This window comes from Ranitomeya variabilis, chromosome 6 (genome assembly GCF_051348905.1).
Source record: "Ranitomeya variabilis isolate aRanVar5 chromosome 6, aRanVar5.hap1, whole genome shotgun sequence".
Lineage (NCBI taxonomy): Eukaryota > Metazoa > Chordata > Amphibia > Anura > Dendrobatidae > Ranitomeya > Ranitomeya variabilis.
In genome coordinates this window covers 545,461,792-545,486,352 of record NC_135237.1, presented here as the reverse complement: position 1 = coordinate 545,486,352, position 24,561 = coordinate 545,461,792, and the positions used below count along the sequence as shown (strand labels likewise).

At 41.9% G+C, this 24,561-nt stretch overlaps 1 long non-coding RNA gene across 1 annotated transcript in view; it reads right to left on the bottom strand.

Moving 5' to 3' along the window:
• The window catches only part of LOC143783045 (uncharacterized), a 176,850-nt gene that overhangs the window by 149,435 nt on the left and 2,854 nt on the right, over positions 1 to 24,561 (bottom strand). The window lies entirely within an intron of this gene.

The window sequence follows — 24,561 nt, the reverse complement described above, 5'->3', positions numbered from 1 at the left end:
CATGGTGGCCATTGATGATATTTTGGCCATGGTTGAAAACTGGAATAGGGAAGGTCCTACAGCCACCCACCATTCTTCACTGCCATTCTTTTCTTTAAGATGACAATAAAGTGGCAATCAAGTGTTTGGGCTCCAAAACACTGTAGCCCAAAACATCTGTTGGAGCACATTCATGTCCATGCAGCTGTGAGAGGAGAGTAGCGTCTATCAGATCCAGCATTGGCTTGTGAAGGTTAGAGAGAAGCAAGTGGATGTCATTTTTTAAGACCATGAACAGTTTAACAAAGTCAAGATATGTTAAAAGACTTTGAGTTCCTGGGTTATGGACTTCTTGAAGGTCCACTGAAGGTCATAGTCACCATCAGTGGTGGTGGAACAATAGGGTCTGGAAGTGCAAAACTCATTGCAAACTTTGTATGTTCTCCATTAATTTCCTCTAGTTTCAAGACACGTTGTACAAACAAATTGATACATTTGTAAAATGTTAAAATCACTAAAGACGATTTTCTGAACGACTTATGATGCGCGGTTGGTTTGTGAAAGCTGTCATCTTGGCCAGTAACACCATAACAAACTGTCCCGATCTGCCTTGATCTGAAACTTGGGATGAACTCGACTAGCTTTCCATTGATGGAGGGCACATCTGACAAAAGCCACGCACAAGTTGATTGAAAAGTATCTCCAAAGGCTTCGCTTGACTATGAGTGAAAATGGTGACCGAATTTGGTTAGCGTTAGTAGGCACCAGTCAAAACATTGACCTTTCGGCGGTCTATAACATCTACCGTATGTGCAACACACATATAAATGTACACAATATGGTATAAAAATTAATCAGTCACTTTAAATAGGTGGCCAAGGCTAGAAAAACAATTCCACACACCTTTTTATGAATTAGAGCAGAAACAACCCCAGAAAAAATTGACTTATATATAAATATCAGACAAAGTATATTGAATATAAAATTGCCTTTATTAAATACACATTGGCAAACAGTAATACTAATTAAAAAGAAAAATGTGCACGCGTCTGGACAATTACTCAAGCAAAAATGTATATCAATTATATAAAAGTTTAAAAAAATCCTAAAATAGAAACCGGACCAAAGGATAATATAATGTATATCTATATTGCTGACAATTAAATAAATAATCATATATGAGCTCCACAAAAAAAGAAAATATGATGCTTAAGGAATTTTATGGATGCATAAAATCATAAAAAATCATAAAAAATGTGTGTAGATGTCAAACTCATTTAAATACAAATCTCAGCGTAATATAAAGTGCAAAAAGTGCATAGCCATCATTAGGACAAAAACTTGATAGATGAGACTTAACTCATAGTGAATGGTAAGAGAGTGAAACAAAAACTTCACCATTAATATGGATCCATATTGGATTGTGAAGGTGCAGGAATGCAGACAAAAAAATCCCACAAATATATAAGGGCAATTCTGGGGCAATATACCTTTAAGGTCCGGTCCGGTGGAGTCACAGACAACGCGCACACCCCGACGCGCGTTTCGGATTATAAATCCTTCGTCAGGGGGTCTTTTCATAAACTTTTTATGAATTAATAGAGGGGGGATCCTTTTGGCAAGAGATGCTCCACTTGGAGTGGAGAGCAGATGCATAGGGTGTATCCTGCTTTGGAGGACCTGTTCTATCGTCCTAAGGATCTGTTCTGTTCTCAAAAACGTCCTGTTCTGACCTCCAAAACAGCCTGTTCTGACCTCCAAACCTACCGGGACAGTATGTTTTACTTTATTTCTCCGGTAGTGGCACTGCAAAGAAGCTGAACACTTACTGCAACAGATCAGAGCAGATCACTGGTAACCACTGATCACCTTGCAATCAGCCTTTTGTCAAGGGACCTTTTAAACAAGTAGTGACTGTCCCAAGTTGGCAATAAATAGGACCAGCCAGATTTCTAAAAAAAAAAAATCAGGTAAATAATTATAAGTGATCCCCTGTATGGATTTCAATAGAAAAAGCAACTAAACCAGTCATTCCGTAACAACGTAAAATGTGAATATTTCGCGTAAATTGTAGCCTTTGGGATCTTTATTACACGCTATTGATTACCATTAAAAGGAAACAAGTTTTTCCTTTTAAAAAAAACAGTCCGCCCCGAATGCTTTTCCACCTCCCGGAGGCCAAGAATGAGATATAGAGATTGCTCTTTATGAGTGTATAATGTTCATAATTTACCAAAATTATAGACAGTTATTTAACACCAGGCTGTACTTTCCCTTTAACCGGTTGTGCACGTGTCGCCACAGGCAGCGCCATACATAAAGTGTTAGGTAAGGCCGTATAATGTAGGTATGCTGACAGCACAGACAAACTGCTATTTATGACGGCCCTAAGCGATCCTACTCGATCTACGACTGCATTCTTCCTCTCAGCCTTGCTATGCATTGGACATGACACATTGATGGGAGATCTGTGCTCCCGGCCTTTCATGTATAAATGTACGAAGTTATAAAAGTATCTCTCAAATATATGAAACATGCCCGTAACTCCGGAGTCAGTGGCTGCGAGAAGCTGAGAACACCTTACATCTAATTTCCTTCAGAGGGCCATCAGACACTATACTTGAAGGCTATGGCCACCTTTGACATGACATAGAAAAAAAGGTTGCTTCTAACATAAGTTAATAAAATGTTAGTAACTTATGATAACCACTACATTTTACTGTCCAAATTTCATTACTTAATTAATTTTCAGATATAAAATTTGCAGACTGATCCAAGCTCCAGATTTTTCTGTTGTGGGAGTGACCCTCCCAGGATTACAGGCTGGATGCGAGCTCTGTATATATTCATTGTGCTGATTGTTCTGCTGTGGGAGTGACCCTCCCAGGATTACAGGCTGGATGCGAGCTCTGTATATATTCATTGTGCTGAGGTTTTCAGTAGCTTATATGAGCACAGCTTTTATCCTGCACTTATTTCCTCTTCCTCCTTTTCTACAAACTCTTCAGACTGTCTACTTTCTGATACTTTCACTTCAGTGGTATAACTTGAAACTTGAAAAATCTCCAATAGGGCGACCAACTATAAAAGGTATTTAATAGCAATCTTTTTATATAGGTCAAAGGGACCTTTTGGGCCACCCTAGGCTCCAGGGACCAGATGCAATTGCAACCCCTCCACCAATTATAGTTACACCCCTGTTCCCCTCCCTGTCCCTGCCATGATCTGTGTAGCCCTCATTCCTGTGCCGTCCTCCTTCCTCTAAAGTGTTCCAGTGTAATACAAGTGACCGGATGCAACGTGCAGATGGACACGAGGCGGAAACAGGCAACAAACTATTTATGTCTTCCGATATGGTGGGAACTTACAGCAGTTAGAAGACAGTTAAACAATATGAAACAGCGTAAGCACAAGTGAATTATACAATACGGAACATACAATAGGTCGTAGAGTTCAAACGCAATAAAAGGGAAGTCTCTTAGGGATTACACTACGTTATGTCTTCTCGGGGGTCACTGGGTTTTCCTGCTAGCCACAAGTCCTCCTGACAAAGTCTATCAAGGAATGTTGAGCCTCCTTTGCTCCAACTCATCCCCAGTCCACCTGTTGTCCTAGCCCAGGCAAAACCGTGTACCATACATCAATGCCGGAAGTGACAGCCCGCCTCACTCGTGTTTCCCTCCTATCACCTCTGGTCGAACTTTCCTCACGGATCTAAGGTGATAGACAGACTGTGGGTGTCTCCTTGGCCTGAGAAAAAAAAGAGGACTGAGCACTGGTTCTCGACTGGTGTCATCTAGGCTGACTGGTGTAAGACAGAGATTTGGGCCTTGACCGGAGCAGTCTGGGATCTGGGTCTTGACCAGCGCAGATCGGATCCTCAGGTTTTGACTGGCATAGTCAGGTCTTCAGCTCTCACTTGGCGATGTCTGGACTCTGTCTGAAGCGGCCAGCACCCTGCTGGCACACACTTTCTGCTGAGGCCTGTCACCCTGACTTCAGCGTCATCTCTGGTCCACATCTGCACATTTCTCTTTCTTTTGTGCCAAAGCCCCCCGTGGTTTAGTGCACAGAACCTTTATATTCAGGAACTTTGTCATCAAAGGCACCTGACTGGGTGTCACATTTGAACTTATCATCCCAGCAACTCTCCCTGTTCTGGTTGGTTCCACAGTCTGGATAGTAGGTGGTAGCCTTCTCGCAATAATGATTCTTCACACCACGATCCTTCAGGAGTATTGTCCCCTTCTCTTATACCAGGAGCAGTTTTCAACACGACTATGTCAAGCCACATTTCTTGTGCTACTGTGAGCAGCCTGCATAGCCGAAATGTGCTACCTCGTCCTGCAGCATTTCCAGATTTGTTCCTATCAAGCACATCTGGGACGTCATTGGTCGGTGATTACACAGGAGATGCCAGCAGCTGATATTGATGACTTGCCCAAGTGCATTAGCATGGCAGAACCTTCCTCAGACAACCATTAATAACTTCACTGATAGCAACCGAGGCTGTAAGTGCCAGGATTTCTGTGCATGACTCATACTTCTGACTAAATATTTTGAAAATTTTCTGAAAATCTATATATCATTAGTAGGTTTATTTGTCCTGTGATTTCCATAAATCTAGGATTTTTATATTTTTTAGTGTTGCAATTTCAATATTGAGGAACGTAATTTATTTACTGCTGGTATATATTTTTATATATGGTTTAGTCACCGTTAGTATATATTTATGTGTGTGGTTTACTTATTGCAAGTATAGGTAACACTGCAAATTACCTCTTATTAAATTTCTCTGTTCTTAAAAATGGAGGGATTTTTAATTTCATAATTTCAAGCTAATTGCCTATGTAACTGGTCACCCTGCAGTCTCAGAGTGGATGGTTACTTAAGCAAGGAGCGTTCACCAGTCGAGCTGATTCTGTGCTTTAGCTGAAGCTTGACGAATTGCTGGGTTTGGCCAGTCTCGGTTTCCCTGCGTTCTCCAATGCTGCAGAGGCAAAGCTGCCTGGGAGAGCACTCAGTTTGGACCACTGGCACAACCATGTCACCGGCCCGAGATGTCAATATTCAGGACTGCACCAACACAGGCAACCGGGAAACAGAGGATTGGTGCGCTCCAAAAGATACAGGAGAACCCTTTTAATCTAGAGAAGAACAATATTAGATTTTATTTTTGCCCAGACTTCTTAATATTTTTCCATTTTTGGGATTGAGGTGCCTCCATCAACAGAAGTGCTTTATTTGGCACTGTGTTGAGGGATCCATCTAAGCTATCTACAGATATTAGATACGCTCCTGTATTTATAGAAAGCACCATCCAACCCTGGGAGGATTCGAGGATTGCAAAAATGACAACAATTTTTCTGTCATGACCCAGCAGTAAGTAAAAAATTTCTGTAAATCAGAATCCTCCAGGCAATTCGTAAATTTCCTCAGCCAAACATAGAAGATTTAGTGTGTCTACTGTCCTACAAGGCTGGAGGCTTCTTGTGGAGGGACAGGTCTGCTTCACGTTGAATGGTCAGATAAACACTTTGGCTTTTCAGCTCTGGCTCCTGACTGCTAAATACTCTGCAAAACAATGTAGAGAATGCAAGAAAGCCGATGAGAAATGTAAAGCTTGGGCTCCAATCCTCTTATAGCTGGACCTTCGGCCACCCCTAACACTTGATTTTCACACGAAAAGGAAACTTATGGAATTTCACAAGTCCAAAGTTCTGGGGACAAAACTTAAGCCCAGACTTGTCATTGTATGAATTTTAGGTTGGGGGAAGGGGACATTTTAGTACCTGATGAGAAAGTCTGAGGGGCTCCTAGCAAAAAGCTGTTTGAGTAGGAAGAGTTTTTTTTCCCTGCACCACCTCCGCAGGGGAAATTAGTAATTACACAGTCCTAGTATAAATAGTTTAATACATGGAAGAGCCAGGTATTTTAGGATTTAAAGAGATCGGTGATATTGCTCTCTGTTCTGGCAACTTGGTGGGAATCCTGAATTGGGGAACGTCCCGTGCTAAGTTAAGGCCCTCCATACACTTTAGACTAAAGTCTGCCGAACTAGCTAGTATTGACAGGTCTAATCTGTATGGGGAACCCAAACAGCTGATTGTCAGGGGAAGGAAACAGAAGGATCTGGCATGTCCAATTTCCTTCCTTCACTGCCAAAGAGAAAAAGCGTCCCTGTGTATGGGAAATTCGGGCAAGAAATCTACTAGACGAACCACCAGCCGACAGCTGTATAGCGTCTGTAGAGGGCTTAAAGGCCCCCATACACATTACACTAATGTCTGCCAAACCAGATGATATCGACAGATCTAATGTGTATGGGGGACCCCAACAGATGAATGTGAGAGAAAGGTTGGGGGTAGGATGGAAGAAAACAGTAGGATCCAGAATGTCCATTTCCTTCCTTCACCGCCAGAATATGGAAGTCGGGCAAGAAAGCTACGAGACCAGCTATCGGCCAACAGCTATCTAGTGTCTATAGGGGGCTTAAAGACCCCCATACGGATTAGATCAAAGTTGTACTAAATAGACAATCTCGACCAAATTGATCGTTCATTGTTTGATCTTTAAGGAGTAAGCGATCGATTTTTGGGTGACGAACGATTGTAGTTGTCTGACAGATATATCAGACGTGCTTGATATTTGTGTATGACTATCGTGCATGGCATAATGTGTAGGTGCTGATCGTTCAGATAACTAATTTCATTAGCACTATCCCACTGATTATCGAACCCAGAAATTTCATCTAAAACATATATGTGCAGTGTCATTGGAAGTGTGTCCGATGCGGTTGTGCAACAGAAGATTTGTACAAGCGACGAAGGTTCTTTCATCATTCGATTGTCATCGCACCATTATTCCATTTCTATAAAGGAAGTTTTCACACAAGGCTGGACAGACATCTGTCTGAGATGGTTTAGTGAATCCTGCATTGAGCAGGGGGTTGGCACAAGAAACATGGTGGTCCCTTCCAACTCTAACATTCTAGGACTGTCATCTCGTGCAGTAATAGCAAACCTTGCAAAATAGAGATTAGGATCTTATGATTTTATCGTCACCTAATAAACTTCCTCAAAGTTTAATATAACGAACGTTGTGTAAGACTCACTGGGAGGAACATTCACGTTACAAGATGCGGACTGTCTATGAATATACACAGTTGAAAATAGGCAAAAAGATGCACAGTAGATTGATGGATAGATACTCTGTGTCCACCCGTCCGTCTATCAGTAAATAAAGTTTTTATCCATCATTGTGTCCATCCATCCATTTATCTGTGAAATAGAAAGCTATCCCACAGTACAATCCAGCTATGTATGTGCCGTGGTAGATCGGCTCACTCAGCTGTACATGGAGGTAGACACGGGAACACTGTCTCTTTAAGACCTTCACTGGTTTATAAAAAAATAAACACGACTATTTGAGCAAAAACAGGAAAACAAAACAAAATGGTATCATAAGGCACACTCCTTCTGTTAGCCGGGTTCTGTCCGCTCAGGGTTAGCAAAACATACGGTTCAGGTTAGCACCAACACGAACACTTCTCTGGAGTTAGCCTCTCCAGACACACTGAACACTGAATGAGTCTGGAGGCTGAATAGTTAAACACCAGACCACACCATGGGGTGGAGATAAGGTGGACAACCTCCCACCCACCTCTATGGTTGTCCACAAAAACCCAGCCCTTAAAATGGTCCATTATCCCCTCTCAACACAGTGTGCTGAAGCAAAGTTCTGGGTTTCAAATCACTGAAGCTAATAGCCTCAGTGAAACATATCTCCCCTCCAACACTTTGCCAGTGACTTTGTCACAGTGACTATTTATGTATCTGTCCACCTTGATCTCTCCATTTATCTTTCCTTCTGGGCATCTTGCATTGTGTTTATCCATGAGCAGACACAGATAATGAGATGGAAGATACATGGTATCTAGATAGTTACACTGAGAGCCATATATCCATCTTCCATCTCATTATCTGTGTCTGCTCATCCAAACCTCTATTAATCTGAGACACACGAGACATCGCTTTGTGTGGCACAGAAGAAGCCGTCAGTCAGATTTTTGGTGCTGGTGGTATCCCAAAGGTCCTACTGCCACATAAGGCACCATTAATATATGGTCATTATCTCTGGCATGCATTATAATTAGGGCAGGTGCAGACAACCATATTTTCGGTTGGAAAGCGATCTGACAAAACATCGGATCACACTTGGACCAATGTTATTCTATGTGGCCGTGTATGTTTGATTTTTTACTAGAATTGGGCCGGTGCTCGGGTTAAAAAAAAAAAAAAAAAAAAAAATCGCAACATGCCCACTTTGCATCTAATATTCGGCCATGGAAGTCAATGAGTTTGTAGAAAACATTGAGCTGCACTTGGATGATGTCTGAGTGCAGTCCAATTTTCAGTCTCACACAATGGAGAAGATGGAGAAAGATTTTAGGAGCTGGTAACTTCGCTTGACTTTTTTTTAGAAACTTTTACAGACAGCACCTGAAAAATAACCCTAAAAGTTAGGAGTCAATGATTTTAGGCTTTTTTGCTCCAGAATTCCTGATATTGATCCATCCCTGAGAGCAGAACAATAAATACTACCGACATGGATTCCCATAATTTTACAAAATTTAAGATGCAATACGATACTGCAAAAATCAGATCTGGGACATTTTATTTGCAAAAAGTTCTAACCTAAAACGACAACTGCCATACATTGCACGGTCCCACAGACCACTTCCCTTTTGGGTAGGAAGTGGGCGAATCCTATAAGTTGCACATGAAGCATAGGACAGTACGGCGTCTTCTCCCACGTTAGGTGGAGGAACTTCCATTGTTTAGCTTTTCTCTATAGACCCGGTGATGACCTTTGGGCAGAAGTGAAGTGACAATGACCAAGTTCTCGGGGTTCTAAATGTACAGCCCAATATATTCTGCCCCATCAGAACAAGACATTAGTAACGTCCCCAAGAACCTGGGCAGTAATTTTCCACCTTACTCTGCACATATCGCTTTAGGGAATGGCCGGGGCGGTATATGGCGGAGGGTGGGGATGCTCACTCACACACAGATTTGTATCACTCAACCGGTCAGGAATGTGGACTTTAATGAAAATGCAACATGTCTTCTCCAGTAAATATATATACAGTATATATATATTCCAGGTGGGGAACGGCAGTGTAAAATCGCCATGTCCTGGCCAGACAGGCCAACTACCAAGCCCGAGGACTGTTAGTATGGGGCGAGCTGTCCATCAAATTCAGCAATGTCCAGAAATGAATATAATCTGAGAAGCAAATATTCAGAAAATCCAAAAAGTCAGTTATTAAAAAACAAATATCTAAAGGGGTGGTCTTTATGCACCGTATGGACACTTTGCTGCGCGTCTCCCACACTGGAGGACTTAGCGTACCATTGCCACCAATCTATGTCCATGTAATACCACATCTCTCCAGCAGTGGCCGCTGTAGAAGAAATGTGAGGCTGGATAAACTTGATCACAAGGATTAAAGTTCTGAGCAGATAAGACAACCCTCTTTACTTAAACATGTTTTTTTTCCTGCAACCCCCCCAAAAAATTCCACAGTTTTCAGATGAAAGATAAACCCGAAAATAATTGAGGTTGGAGGTCAATTTGGCATATTTGGATTGTTTGGATCAATGGTGCCTAAAATATATTGCAGAGTGACATGCCAAGGTGAGGAGACTTGTAAGCCTTGCAATGCTCCTCTGGGAAATATGCAAATTGTTTCTTCAGAGAAGAAGAGGACTAGAACTCTAGTGCCACCTATTGGAAGTAGCAATCTCTCACCCAGCCAAACCAGATCTCGCACTTTCCACTGACGAGGGGCAGTACCCCGAAACACAGTGTCTGCAACTTGAGATTATGGTTTCGGCTTTTATCCTAAGTCATGTGACGAGGCTCGTTAAAGGTTCGATAGTGACTTTTCAGACTGCTGCTTCCAATAGGTGGAGCTGGAGTTCTTGTCCTCTTCCTCTCTGAAGAGACAGTTTGCATATAGAATATATTGGTGTTCCTTAAGAGTGTTAAATTGATCTGTATTATGGATGTTTTTCCTCATAGAAGTCAATGGAGTAAAAAAAAATATGGACCAGTGTCCCCATAGACATCAATAGGGTCCAAAATATGGAGTCATTTTTTTTTTTATTCCATTGACTTATATGGGGAGAATGAAATAAGTTGTCCCCTATCTTTAGGGTCGGGCATACCTTACTAAATCACTAAGATGTGAATTCTGGGATCGGTACCAATTCCAAAAAAGGGTCCTGAATTCCGGGAACTGGACTCTGCAGACCGCCATAGACTGGAGGTGCACATGCTCATCCTCCAATCCATTCACTGTTTATAGGACTTCTGTCAGTTCCATAGACAATGCGCATGCTCGCCCTCTGCACCATCCATTTTCAACAGCCAATCCTCGTTAGTATAGTGGTAAGTATCCCCGTCTGTCACGTGGGAGACCTGATGGGGAGGCCTCTTATATTCTCACAGCCAATCCTCATTAGTATAGTGGTAAGTATCCCGGCCTGTCACGTGGGAGACCATGGTTCGTTTCCTCGATAGGGAGGCCTCTTATATTCTCCCAGCCAATCCTCGTTAGTATAGTGGTAAGTATCCCCGTCTGTCACGTGGGAGACCTGATGGGGAGGCCTCTTATATTCTCACAGCCAATCCTCGTTAGTATAGTGGTAAGTATCCCCGCCTGTCACGTGGGAGACCAGGGTTTGATTCCCCTAAAGGGAAGGCCTCTTATATTCTCCCAGCCAATCCTCGTTAGTATAGTGGTAAGTATCCCGGCCTGTCACGTGGGAGACCATGGTTTGTTTCCTCGATAGGGAGGCCTCTCATATTCTCCCAGCCAATCCTCGTTAGTATAGTGGTAAGTATCCCCGCCTGTCACGTGGGAGACCAGGGTTCGATTCCCTGATAGGGAGGCCTCTCATGTTCTCCCAGCCAATCCTCGTTAGTATAGTGGTAAGTATCCCCGCCTGTCACGTGGGAGACCAGGGTTCGATTCCCCTAAAGGGAAGGCCTCTTATATTCTCCCAGCCAATCCTCGTTAGTATAGTGGTAATTATCCCTGCGGGAGACCAGTATCCTGGCCTGTCACGTGGGAGGCCAGGGTTCGATTCCCCAATAGGGAGGCCTCTTATATTCTCCCAGCCAATCCTCGTTAGTATAGTGGTAAGTATTCCCCGACGGGGAGGCCTCTAATATTCTTACAACCATCCATTTTTGGCAGGCTCGGACTGGCCCACAGGGGAGCAGGGGAATCCTCCGGTAGGCCGCTGTGAAGGTGTGCTGATGAGCAGTGATCTTACACGTGATTCACAATTTGCAGATAAACTTATCATCCATCCAATCATTCATTAAACAACCTAGCCAAATAAATATTACATAGAAGCAAAAGTACATTTGTATATTAGGGTCCGGTCATGTTTGCATGTAGCTGAACAGTGGGCCCCAAGAATCAATGTTACGGGGGGGCCTTTGCCAACCCAGTCCGACACTGGTTTTTGGGATCCAGCAGTCAGACCCCCAGTGAGTGTTAAGCTATTCCCTATCCTATTAATATGTGATATTTATAATTTTGGGAATAACCCTTTAATTGACCAGTTCAAACCCAGGCAGGATAAAAGGGAGAGCAAAGGAGACAAGTGTACTGGGGGTCCGTGCTATCCAGGGACCTCCACCACCCACCTCAGAGTACATGTCTAAGAACTGCACCAGCACTGATATGTGGGCAGCATACGCCGCCGGTATTATGGTGTATATGGCAGCATTAGTTCACTATTTGGTATACAGCTGTAGTATTGTGGTGGAATTACTGTGCATTGCATGGCGGTATTAATTATTCCGTTCTTTACCATGTTGTGAATAGACTTTTTTTTACCTAGATCGAACCCAATTAGTCAGTAATCCTGTCCACAGAAATCAACATTTAGGAAGCAAATTGCAAAAGACACAAGATTGGGAAATCGGAACCCATGTGTTATTCCAGCTGTCCTGAGGACGGGTTTAACTGCTCCTCTGCATGCAACGCGCTGGTAATGTCAGGGAAGATTATGTAATGAATTGGAAGGCGGCCCGGCGATAGAAACGTCCACCAGAGACTAGGAAGGTTCTTAGGAAAGGAGGAGAACATCAGTTCCCATAAGACTGTTTCTTTTTTTTTTGATGGTGTTATGTTTAGTACAGAAATAGAGCTTAACCTCATCTATTCTGATGATGGCTGAAATACTCTGCGCTGCTGGCGCCTTTACTCCAGCTACTGTACGTTCATTTCAGTTTAATATTAACTCCACAGTGATGGATCGGCCATACTACATAGAAGATAAGTCTTAATAATACTACCATACAGTGCCCATATAATACCGCCATACACTTAGAGGGGTTTTCAACATTTATGATCACTGCGTTGTATCCATATATCAGAGCAATCTGTTATCGGCGTCATCGCTGAAACATGTAGGGTCATATAAGGGTATAAATAATACCGCCATGCAGTCCTTAAAATATAGCGATACCTTTATATGAGCTCACAAAAAGGTTTTGGTGGTGCGGGTTCTTCAATGGTGGTGGTCCTGGGGCAATTTGCAATGCTATATAAAATGGCTTAAAAAGGGGTATTCCCGTGTCCAATATCCTTTCCCAATATGTAGTAGGTATAATAATAATAATAATACTAGCAAATTCCTCCAATTAGAAATGTAGTATAGTTCTTCTGATACGCTATGTCTCTTTCTTCATGTCCAGGCATAGCAGGACCTTAGGTATCCATGGTTATGACCACTAGCAACTAGCTAATTGTCACTATATTAGTGGTCGTAGTCATGGATACCTAAGGTCCTGTAATGCCTGCACATGAGGAAAGAGACATAGCTAACCAGAAAAACTATACTACAATTCTAATTGGAGGTATTTTCTAATAATATTATTATTACACCTACTACATATTGGAATAGATCTTGGAGATGCGAATAACCCTTTAAAAAGTCCCTTTAAAGGGGACAGAATGAAGGAGCGATGGCACTGGGTAATGAAGGGCATATATTAGGCAAATGGAGTAAAATGCATAATATAGCAAAAAGCTATTACTTGCCTAATAAATTCCCCATCGGTCTAGAGTCTCCAGCCTCAATCATGTGCCATCCACCCACATGACTGCTGCAACGAATCACTGACTGCTGAGGTCACATGGGTAGGTGATAGGTGATCACAACAGCCAATGGCCTCAGTGATGTATGGCATGTGATCACTCCTGCCAATCAGAGGCCTCCATTATGTATGACATGTGATCACTACTGCCAATCGGAGGCCTCCATTATGTATGACATGTGATCACTACTGCCAATCGGAGGCCTCCATTATGTATGGCATGTGATCACTACTGCCAATCGGAGGCCTCCATTATGTATGGCATGTGATCACTACTGCCAATCGGAGGCCTCCATTATGTATGGCATGTGATCACTACAGCCAATCAGTGGCCTCAGCGGCATACTAACATTATTACCAAAGCCAGTGATTGGCTGCAGCAGTTACATGGCTAAATAACATGTGATTAGTGCAGGGAAACAGGGTGGTGGAGATCCCCGGAGCATCGGCACAGGACTGGTGGGAGGAATTATCGGATAAGCAATGTTTTTTTTGTAATTTTATGCCATTTTTTTTGCGGATTCTGGAAACCTTTGCTTCTGGGAATATCTGAGCTGCCATGTCTCCGTTCAGAGGTCTCCCCCTTTAAATCCTCATTACGCATTCATGGGTCTGGTTCAGTTTTCAATGTTTTTCCTGCATTGCTGATTAATATTCTTAATATAATCCCTAACAATATTGCATTACTTTCATATGTTTGGATAGAACATACTTGGAGGGGAGAGCGCCGCGCAAAACAGCAAGCTTAGAATATTTCCCTCCAGTGAGGCAGCCCATAAAACACACAGCGAGCGCGGGGGCTGCCAAGAATATCTGGCCAGGAATGGAAGATTCCTGCTGCACCCACACAACACTCTGCTGTGAGAAATGCAAGACCCCTGAGCCTGGGGCCCCGCTCGCTGTGGTGGGCACCCACAGATGTGTAGGTTCAATAGAAAGGAGACTCACATACAGCTTCACAGAAAAAAGGGGATAAACTAAGAACATCATAAGGACAGGTCAATGCTCACTGCTTTCCTGAAACACTCTGCACTGCTGGAGAATCTGCTCTGTCCACTCTACCATGAGACATTCCCATGCTATTCACTGGTTTCTGCTCCTTTAAATCACGTCAATGGTTTCCAAAAAGATCAACACATCCCATCTCCTGAAATCCTCTGCACTGCTGGGATCCATGCCGTACTCAACACCATCAGGGAGGCGTCTGATCGGCTGTGTGTTCGGGGATCCTTGTCCTGCTCCAGAATAAAGGAGGAGACGTCATAAACTCCTCAGTGTCATTTTATGTGGAAATAACTCTGGAATGTTTCAATGTATCCCAGTGATTTTGAGAATGTTTTTTCGTGACACATTGTACTTTATGTTAGTGGTCAATTTCGGTCGACAAGGTTTTGAGCTTATTTAGAAAAATATCAAACATTTGTGAAAAAAAAAAAAATTCCAAACAATTAGCAATTTTCAAACTTTGAATGTTTAGCCCTATAATCCACATGGTCAGACCACACAAAGTAGTTAATAAAGAACATTTCCCTCTTGTGTCTGCTTTACATCAGCGCCATTTGTACAATGTTCTTTTACTTTGTTAGGCTTTTAGAAGGTTTAACAATTGCAAAAGTAATTTTCTTTTTTTTTTCAAGGAAATTTAAAAAACGTATTTATTTAGTGACCTGTTCAGTTTTTAAGTGACGTTGAGGGTCCTATGTATTGGGAAACCCCAAAAAGTGATACCATTTTAAAAACAGCACCCCTCGAAATATTCAAAATTGCAGTCAGGAACTTTATTAACTCTTTACAAGCTTGTCAGGAATGAACACAAAGTGGCATGAAGGGAATTAAAAATCATATTTGTACTGAAATGTTGCAAACTATAGCTGGCAGACCCCAGGGACATTACTAGGTCTTGGATTCTCATGGCACACTATCAGGACCACACAATCATGATCTCTGGGTGCCAGTGGGGTTAAAGAGGGAGCTCCCTCTCTGATAACCATCTAGATGCTGCAGTCACTATTGACAGCAGCATCTAAAGGGGTATAAATGGCCATGGTAGTTGCCAATATCGATCATGGTTGGTGCAGCAGGTTGTCCGCTGCGGCATTTTCACCCATCGGGGGATGCTATTCTCTTATATCTTAGGTTAGTAAAAAAAATAAATATTGGTGGTCAATAATGGGTTAAGAACGATCTTCAGTGTAAAGAAGAACGAGGAGTCCTGGAAGTGATGATCCGGAGCTCTAGAGCCCTGATCTCACATCATCCAGTCTGTCTGAGATCACATGAAGAGAAAAAAGGAATTCTACTAACGACATCCACCGAAGATCTGGGGTCAGTTCTCCAAGATGTTTTGGAACAATCTCCTGCCGAGTTCCTTCAAAAACTGAGCGAGTGACCAAAAAGAAGTGATGGAGGCGACAGGAGGACACAAATATTGATGTGATTTAGTTTTCTCTTTTGTTCACTCACTTTGCATTTTGTTTTTTGTTAATTAATAAACCAAGAATGCTTTCAAGTGTTAATACTTTGCAACATACCGCGTCCCCAAAAAACGTTTGCACAGCCCTGTATGTCCCTGATTTGAACACTTCTTTCAAATTAAAGGCCTATTAATTCAAGCTACCCAATCCTTATCTCCCCTGAGAGGCGAGTGGTGAGGGCCACATCAGATATCACAAGTAGTGAAGAACTCTTTCACAAGAGGGTTCATTTTAGTGCAAGACAGACCATCATCCTTCTCCTGTTTCTTTCAGTCATGGGTCCAGGGGATTTTACAGCTGCACTAATGAGGAGAGATAACATCAGCAATGAGTGGAGATATGAGGACCCATTATGGATCCGGCCAAGTGTTCATTGGGGTCATTACTGAGAATGTGCACTTATTTGTTTCAGGTAGCACTTACTCCAGTGTGATAGGCGGCTGGGAGTGGTCAGATTATCTGAGGCTTTCATGTCCATATCCACACAATGGCCACAGACCAGGCATCTTGATAAGGAGCGGCCAAACTAGATTTGGAAGGAGAGGACAACTTCCCTTCTAGATAATATATTTACAGACCAATAAAGGAGAGCAAACATTTCCACCTATATTTACCAGAGGAAGTTAAACTATCGGCTAATGATGATGAACTTATATCACCCCGTCAAATTACCCAAATGCAATATTGACGATTGACAGATCTGTTTGCATTATTATTATTATGCACTAGAGGTAACAAATACAAAAATATAGTAATATTGGTGTAATTCTACCTTCATATAATGTGTATGGGGGGATCATGACTGTACCTCAATATCAGATGTCAAAGAACAGGAGGGTTAGGTGGTTAGATGTCATCACCCAACGTACACACACTTAGGTGGCATATCACTATGAAGTCCTACTATTGGGACCCACTTGCCAATTGGGCCACAATGGTAGCAGATGTAGAAAAGAGCTCTACCACTTTGTCTCAAGTTTGCTTCAATTATTGGCTGTCCATGTGGCTTCCAAAAACGCCAAATGGAGCAAAAGAAGATGAAGAGGTCAACACTCAACAAGAGACTCACAGAAAGGCTCCTTAAAAAAGAGAACCTCTATCAAAAGGCGCTTAGGAGCAGCATAATTTTTGTTGGATTCATATGAAAGAAAAATTTTCAAAGAAAAATGAATGTGCATCTCCGTATATAATCAGAGCCATACAGAAGTACAGCAATGCCCTCAAGAAGATGACTATGGGTGCTGTATTTTGGTGCTCCACCTCTCGGACGTGAACCAATGTGATAAGTATCCTGGCACAATCAGCCGAAGATAAGACTTGACTATGTCTTATATCTTATGGTCAAACCCTTTACAGTTCTGTGAAATGCAACCTTGCAATCTCCGTAAAAAGCTGCTGAACATCTGTAAAATGTTGGTCCTGGTACAAGAATCTTTTCCTAGAAAGCAACCAAGAAATATTTAACTATTACTGTTCTAAGTTATGAACTGAGGCATCTCTTTTGTGCTATTTGCTAAACATTGAAGCCATGAGTTGTCCAGAAGATCAAGATCGGTTATAAAGAAAATTCTAGTCCAGTGGAGGTCATCACATCAGAAGTTGTCATGGGAGAGGGCCATTGAGCCAAGACCATCAGAGCTCTATTCTGGTCATCAATAGACTAAAATTGCAATCTACATAGTTTTACCTCAATTCGCCCAACTGGACTGTCCATCCGTTTATAAATTCCTTTCCTATTTTGCATAAATATTCCTCCTTTGAGATAGGTCATTCCTCATTCGCACCACCTAAATTTTTGTCTAGACAAAAGGGCCAAATCTGATGGTGCAAAACCCATGTGCCATGGTAATAAAAAGCAATGAGTGAACATGGACCTACAAGAAGTTTATGAGGAACCTTGGAGATTTGCTTATTAGGAGTTTGGGCAGTCTTCTTTTTTTTTCCAGAAACATCCTAGACATTCCTGGAGACATCCCACGAGCCTCTCTGTCATCAAAGACAAAGACAAGCCATTTCTAAAATAAATCTGCCATGTGGATCTGACTTCCTAGACCTTAGACAAACTGTCAATGTTGCAGTAATAAGCTATATACAACCAAAAATCAGAATTTCTGGTGGCCATTCGGCTAAAAGTCCATGCGTGTAGTATATGAACGATTGAGTCCACCAGAGTAGGCACTATACTTAATTCTGGCTCACAGAGAAGGGTCCCAACAACCTTGTTAAGCTTACAAACCCCAATGTGTTTCACGGCCCTTTCCTTCTATATATTGATGGGGGTCACAATGTTTGGACAACTTATCACATGTTCCTGCTTTTGCGCATTCTTTACTTTGGGCAATGCATTTTTTTCTCTAATTTCCCAGATGCTAGCTGCATATCAGGATTCCTTTGGTAGAGCGACTAGATGTTATAACCATGGAAATCACAACCTATGCAATAAGAAAATGGGATGACCAATGAGGAAAAACATGGATGCCTTGACCAAGTCAACATGTGGTTTCCACTTCATACAAAAATGACATTAAACAGATTGAAATGTTCTTAACACTGATTGCAAATCATTATTTGCTGGTTTTAGGAACACATAATCCCAATATATCTCATTAGCACCATAGATATAGAAAAGGTAAAGACAACTATCATAACCGAGCCCCCAGAAATTGAGGGACAATAGTCAATTCAGCCACATAATGTTGCAGGATAATGACCTCTTCTATGATACAAACTAAGGGAGGACTCTTTGAAGACACATAGCTTTAAGATGTTATGGAGCCTTACAGGCCACATGGAAAAGAAAGTTGTAAAAATTGGTTCTTCTCCCGAATGAAGAAAAAAATATCAGTAGTGCCACTAGTGCTACCCCATAAGTCAATATCAACCCATAGAAGACCCTTGACAAATGCTTCAGGGTAGCTACCTCAAATAGATAACACTAGAGGCATGTTGTCTTCCTTCTGAAGGACAACTAACTTGCAGACTAATTGTACAACTATAGATAAATATATTTCCTATAATTATTAAAAATCTGGAATAAACGTCTATGGCGGTAGTATGCCCACAAGTAGCTTTTGTACCAAAGCTCAAGGGCATCCAAGCTCCTTCTTACTCTCCCAGAACTTGGGTTATTAATTATTACTCTCCCCGAACAGAACTAAATTAGTTGTAGATCAAGAAACTTTATATATGCAGCAGAGCATTGTGGGAAGAAAAGTTGTCAATTACTCATCGTCTATTGAAGCCCCATGATGAAGTGTGGTAGCCGCGATTCCAAGTAATAACTCAGCCAAGGTCGTAACATCCTTAAAATCATCTTCTATTCCAATACTGGAGAAAGAAGGTAAAAATAAAAATTTTGGCATCCGATCTGGAAAAGTAACAATACGTTCTGAACTGGATCCCTGCCCAAAGTCACTTTCCCCTATACAGACTGAATTGGAAATCACTAAGAACAGGGCTCAATTATCCCTTTTTCCCCCCGCCGTCTAGATACCTTCATTTATTTTTTCAATTTCAATCAATTAACCCTTTTAGTATTGAAAACCCACAAATGGGTAAACATTGACACTTTAGGTCCATAGGTCTACAGGGTTATAGGAACAGGGTGTTGTAAGGGCCCCTGTAGCTGGAAGGCCCAAAGGTTAACATGCTCCATAGAAGAACGGTAGTACTGTAAGTCAAAGGAGAGCGGGTTTAATAAAGATGGAAGAATGACCTAATGGAGTGCCACTGCTTGTATGTGATGTCATCAGTGGTTTGGTGGTAGATCTCGCATTTCCGAAGGGTTCCAAAATCCTCAAACTGGGCCTTTGTTGGGCTAAAGGACCTCTAAAATAATCAGTCCATTAGTTTCAAAAATCAAAACCCATAGTAGATGTTGAGGATGCATTCACACCCAACACCGAGATCCAAAGGCAGCTCAAAAGTTCTTACTGCCCAATAATTTTCATTATCACTGGACTACAGTATGGGTAAAATAGGTAAGGTATTGTTGTTTTTTAAAAAAAGTTCAAGGTACAAAGTACATCAAATTTGAATGAATGTATGCAGACCTGTCTAGACAGGCAGACTAGATGAGAAGGTCCCCTAAACAATCGAGTCATACTGGAAGACCAATGAAAAGACAAGTACCTGCAGGTGCGGGAGGCAACAAGGACGAATGACCAAGAGGTAAGAGGTCTCGCCTAATATTCCATGAAAGCAATTAAGTAAAAAATATGACTAAACTGAAAAGACTCCATAATACCCTAAAATATGATATTCAGAGTGGTACAGTGGGTAGGAACACCTATACTGAAGGAGAAATAAAGCAGGCAAGGAGATTGACTATCACATTATAAAGCCCAACATTGCGCAGACTGACAGAAAAATGAGGGATCAGATTACAGCCCTTATTTTACAAAGAGGGGGAGAGCTGGTTAATGAGGAGCGACAGAAAAATTATGCTGAGCTTTCTAACAATCACTCAAGAGCTGGACTTACATCTACACAGCATAATACTTTCTGTATAATATAATCCTGCTGCTGCTTCTCTCTGTTTGTGAAGAGCAGAAATCCCTCATGTATGTGTGGGCTGTGTATGGGAGACATCATAGCAGCTAGTCTCCACTCACTAGTTCAGAGTCAATTGCAAATTCAAAGCTAGAGGAGAAAACTGGTGAAAATGTAGGATACAAATCATATAATGGCCAGAGAGTGTGTTATAACTCATGTACACACTGGACAGCTTATTCTGTAAAGTTAGTTCTAAGTGTGGTTATATCATCATACTTGTCAGTATGACGCACCTCAGCAGATGTGTATTCATCATCATCGTCCCCTATCAACATGCATTGTATAAGGGCGTTTCAAAGTCATGTAGGAGAATTGCCCACTCAAGATTCCCTCAATGGGCCAGACGCTCTGTGAGTAGCTACAAAATAAAACAAATCCTACATAAAAAGTCAGACTGGTCCACTGGAGTACCAGATAATCCTTTACGGATGGGCCCAAGTTCTGACACATGAAAGGGTCCTAAATTTTAGAAGAAGATAATCCTATTTGTAGGTGACATTGGAGCCACTTGCCACTGAAGCCTATTTCAAAGAAGAGTCCAATAAAACTTAAGAAATCTTATAGTGGACCTGTCCAGGGTAAGCGATGATAACTACAGGGAGATTCGATTGAAAGAGGACCCAAAATACTATGCAATACTAGCAATCTGAACTCCCACAAAAATAGTCAATACTGGAAGTGATCTGCTCTTACTGCTATACACATTACGATATGGAGCTTCATGTTCTTGAATGGAGCAGCAAGCTTAATGGATGGAGGAATAGCAGCAATTTAACTTTTGACATTTTCCTTCAAATCCTCCTCAGTATGAGACTTGTTCCGAAAGACTTTTACTTTCAACATACCCAAAGGGAGAGGTCTGGTGGTGTCCGATCTAGAAACCATGGAGGCCAAAGGCCCTTTGAAATTACTCTGCTGCTGGGAAAAACCCTTAATTTCTGCCATGCTCCTTGCCAACGTGCAACACATTCTTCCATCATCTAGTTCATTCACAAATTATTCAAAATATCTAGGCACACATCGGTGTTCTTGGAGGTGTCAAACAAAATGGGGCCTATGATGCGCAACCGAGACAACCGAGTGGTTTTTGGTAAGTGGCAAAAAGATTTTCAGTGACCGATAGACAAGTGTTTTGAGAGTTAACAAAACCTGACAAAATGGAACCACACCTCACCAAAAGAACCATGTGATGTCCAATATTCCTTTGTTGTCCCTCACAGATGCCTGAAACCACTGCCTCTATCTCACTCTTATCTCTATATTACTCACATTGAGCTCCTGAACGATGGTGACATGATATGCTTGCAATGTTGCCCTTTCTACAGTTCTTTGACATGTGGAATAAGATTTTCCAGTCTCCTGGGCTACACGTCTCAAAGTATTCATAGACGACTGCTCCAGATGATGTTGCACATCACCAATTGTGTCCTGAAACATTTTCAAACAGTCTCCGCCATGGGAGGCGATCGATGATACCATCATTTGAGGACATGCCCTAAATTAATTTTAACGTTGATTAAACAAATTGGGGACCCAACGGCTTCGCCCCACGAGGATGCATTTTTCAATACTGTACACCACCATCTTGATGAGAAGTCAAGTGAGTGACTGAAAGGGCTACGGAGGTATGCAACCGGAAATCCCAAATGGAGGTTGAATGTTACAACTTCTGTCTGGCGCCTACCTCATTGCTCCAATGTGGGAAGCATCCTGGCTTATTTGAAGCTCCATATACTGCGGAGCACATTGAGCATTGTTTCGCTCAGACTGCTTCATCTGAACAAGAGTTAAATAAGAGGAAAAAAAGGCATATTTACCTTTAGGACCACGCCACTCTTGCAATTCTTTCCTGGCGGTCAGGTAACATTAGCTACAGCGGTTACATGACATAATCAGCGGACCTCCACTTTGATGGAATACTAAAAGGCTGCAGTCGATCAGCAGCTGCTAATTCTATTTTTCCATCATAGAGCATTTGGGGGTGTATGATGAGGTCTGTAATGTGCTGCGGAATATGATGGCGCAATATAAGCAACGCATGATAAATGAATAATTAAATAAAATGTAGTATGCTCAAGAGCGGAGTCTGCTCCACACAGGGCAAATGGAGCCATCTCAGATCATTGCTTTGTAATCACTTAAAGCAAGGATAGGTCATCAGTGTCTGATCGGAATGGGTCAGACACCCGGCAGCCTCGCTGATCTGCTATTTTCGGTGCTGCCATCCGCTGACCGTAAGTACTTACTTGTGGAGCTACTCAGTCTTCTGATAATGGCTGCCGCAGGGTACTACACATCCACCTCCGATTCAAATCAACAGGAGGCGGATGTGCAGTCCCCGGCTGTGGTCACCATCAGAAGACATCGGTCGGCAGCAGCCGCTGACAAGGATAACAGCTGACTGGCGGTGTGCCGGGTGCCGGACCCAAGCCAGTCAGATGAGCTTAGAAGTTGTCATTTCAGCCGGGAACCCTCTGAAGAACCCTATAACCACCATCTTGGTGCTCATGTAAAGCCCAGTTACAGGCAGAGCTTTATAGGAGACTATGATTTGTACTGAAGAATTGCAGTATACTGTACAAGGGATTACAGGTTCACGTCCTTTATGGGGACTAAAGAAGTGAGAATTAAAAGAAAGTTTTTAAAGAATATGAAATAAAAAAAAAAAAGAACCACAAAAATTATTCTTTTTTTCTCCCATCCAAAAAAAAATAAGTAAAAAAAATTGTAAAAAAAAAAAATCCATATTACTATTAATAATAAGCCATCACCGTCTATCAAAATATCACATTAATTAACCCATAAGGTTAATGATGTCCTTAGAGACTAGAACACACCCTGCAAAAAATAAGCCCTCATACGGCTGTTGACAAAAAAAAAGTATGTATTACTCTTTCTTGTCTTCCAAAGACCAAAATAGCAAAAAAAAAAAGTCTACAGCTAAAAGGAGTTCAGTATTAAAAGCTTTGTGGTTTGATGCCGTTTTTGGAGCATTTCTACTTGTACGGAAAAAAAAAATACACAGTTAATTTTCAGGCCTATTGTGTGATAATTTGTCGTTTCCATGGTAACCTGTTCCCGACATATCCACAGTGCCTTTAATCAAGGGATACAATGCTAAAACAGGGAGACTGAAAGCAATGTGACAAGAAGTACATTGCTTGCATCACTTTAGTAGGATTGGTCTTTGAAAAGGATGGAGGAACCGGAGCCATTGTGGCTAGTATTGGTGCAAACCTTGGCAATCGAAAGGGCTCAGTGAAGCAGTGGAGCAAGGTTGTGGGGCCTAAGGTAATGGGTAAAGTAAGGTTGTGGGGGGTGCCCATAAATATTGCTCGGAGGCCGTCTGAAAAGTTGTTGTGTGTTGTCATGGAGATTGGAAACTATAGAAGTCTATAGTCAGCACTAGGTATATGATCAGGAGGGGCCCTGTTTTTTACGTCATGCTCGGTGAGATATCATTTCAAAGCAGTGACGACAGAAAACATCAGGGGACCCCTTTACACATGGAATATGGCACTCCACCCAGCAGACATTTACCATGTCACACACACAGCAATCCCGCCGGGCCACGATCAGTGTACTCCTCTCCTGAAATACTCCTGCAATTCTTTTGCTTTCCCCATGACTCACAATCCAGAAACGTCAGTGGCTGGATGAAAGATGCAAGAGTCTGTCTGGATCCCAGAATCTCATTCAGGTTTTATGCTCACACTGATTATAAATAAACAGGTCACAGGTGAAGATGTTACCTTTAGTAGCCATTCAAACCCATTTGTGTCAGTTTCTGTGCATGGATGTCATTTGGATGTTTGGATGTTTTGGGTTGTCATTATAATTTATAAAGAGAAAACACAGTAGTTTGACAATAAATGGCTCCACCCAACCACTAGCTATGAGTGGAGGAAAAGATTTGGTGTTCTCATTCATGCTCTCTGAAAAAAAGGCCAATAAAGAAAAAATTATCCAGGAGTATGTAAACTTTTGAGCACAACTGTATGCATATATATATATATATATATATATATATATATATACTGTATATGTACACAAACACTGTCCCCATTGCTGTTCTGCATAGGCTTGAACACCCTCAGTCAGATAATTACAGAGTCTGGCTATGGATAGAAGTTCAAGCGTGGAAGCCCCATTGGCCACCTCCTCTACATGGATGACATGAAGCTGTATGCGAAAAATAAACGAGACATCAATTCACTGATCCAACTGACAAGGATGTCCTTTCCACTGGAGAAGTGCGGCCGGTTGGTAGTAAAGAGAGGAAAGGTAGTCAAGACGGATGGCGTGGAATTACCAGAAGGGCACATAGAAGATGTACAGACATGCTACAAGTACCTCGGCATCCCACAGGGAT